The sequence below is a fragment of the Cebus imitator genome, unplaced genomic scaffold (genome assembly GCF_001604975.1).
Source record: "Cebus imitator isolate Cc_AM_T3 unplaced genomic scaffold, Cebus_imitator-1.0 Scaffold176, whole genome shotgun sequence".
Taxonomy (NCBI): domain Eukaryota; kingdom Metazoa; phylum Chordata; class Mammalia; order Primates; family Cebidae; genus Cebus; species Cebus imitator.
In genome coordinates this window covers 3,052,687-3,054,434 of record NW_016107491.1, presented here as the reverse complement: position 1 = coordinate 3,054,434, position 1,748 = coordinate 3,052,687, and positions in this window count along the sequence as shown.

Below are 1,748 nucleotides of genomic sequence, written 5' to 3'. Positions count from 1 at the left end.
TGAATTTTGGACTTGCATGGGTCCTGTGACCCCTTTGTTTTGGCCAGTTTCTCTCTCCCATTTGAAATGGGTGTATTTACCCCATATTTATACCTCCGTTGTATCTAGGAAGTAACTAGCTTGCTTTTGACTTTACAGGCTCAGAGTGGAAGGACTTGCCTTGTCTCAGATGTGACTTTGGATTGTGAACTTTTGGATTAATGCTGAAATTAGTTAAGACTTTGGGGAACTGTTGGAAAGGCATGATTGGTTTTGAAATGTGAGGACATGAGATTTGGAGGGGCAGGGGCACAATGATGTGGTTTGGCTGTGTCCCACCAAAATCTCACTTGAATTATATCTCCCAGAATTCCCACATGTGTGTGGGAGGGACCCAGGGGGAAGTGGTTGAATCATGGGGGCCAGTCTTTCCTGTGCTCTTCTCAAAATAGTGGTTAAGACCTGATGGGTTTATCAGGGCTTTCTGCTTTTGCTTCTTTCTCATATTTTTCTTGCCTCCACCATGTAGGAAGTGCCTTTCACCTCCCTCCATGATCCTGAGACCTCCCCAGCCACATGGAACTGAAAGTCCAATTAAACCTCTTTTTGTTCCCAGGTTCAGGTATGTCTTTACCTGCAGTATGAAAATGAAACAATTCACTGTATTAATGTCTGCATCTATATGACTAATATCTCACTCACATAGTTATACCTACATCTATAGCCATGTCTATATCTTTATCTACATCTAATCAATGTCTATGTCTGTTTATATCTATTTCTATGACTGTGTCTATATTAATATCTATATTCATATCCATACTGAATTCCTCTCCATCTCTGTAGACTCCTGTGTTCCCTACCCTAAACCCACACTGTATCTTATACATTCATATTTAATTGCACGAATAACAGTAATAAAACTAATATTTATTGGTACTATATATTAGATAAGTACTATCATTATAAAAAAAGTAACCACTTAATGACTGCTAATAATGATATTAAAATGTCCAAAATTCAAGATGAAATTACCTACAGGCACATAAAAGCAGATAAAAAATTTTGAGTTTCTGACATATTGTCACAAACATAAATGAGGATATCAATAACATAAATCAATAAATATTGGTTCCCAGAATTTGACACCTTACTGTATTAAAAACAGTTTGCATTCTTCAAAAGTAATTCTGTTACTAAGCATACAAATTTATTATTTCTTTTATTGATGTAGGGGTACAAGTACAGTTTTGTTACACAGATATATTGCACAGTGGTGACATCTGGGCTTTTAGTGTAACTACCTTCTGAACAGTGAACCTTTCACCCATTAGATCATTTCTCATTCCTGACCCTTCTCTCACATTCCCATATTTCTGAGTCTCCAATATCTATTATTCCACTGTCTGTGTCCATGTGTACACAGTACGTAGTTCCCACTGTGTCCATATGTACACACTATTTAGCTCCCACTTGTAAGTGAGAACATGTAGTATTTTACTTCATGTTCCTGAATTATTGCACTCAAGAAAATGGCTTCTGGTTTCATCCATGTTGCTTAAGGCATGATTTCACCCTTTTTTGGCTGTATAGTATTCCACGGCATGAATATATATATATATATATATATATAGCAACTATTTTCATTGTCCTTATAGTAAATTTAGTGGTCCTCTACTGATTTAAAAAGTAGTTTATGTAATTATTAAAATATGTGTTGTTCCATGAAACAGTGCATTGAATATAACACATTTATGTATATACATACA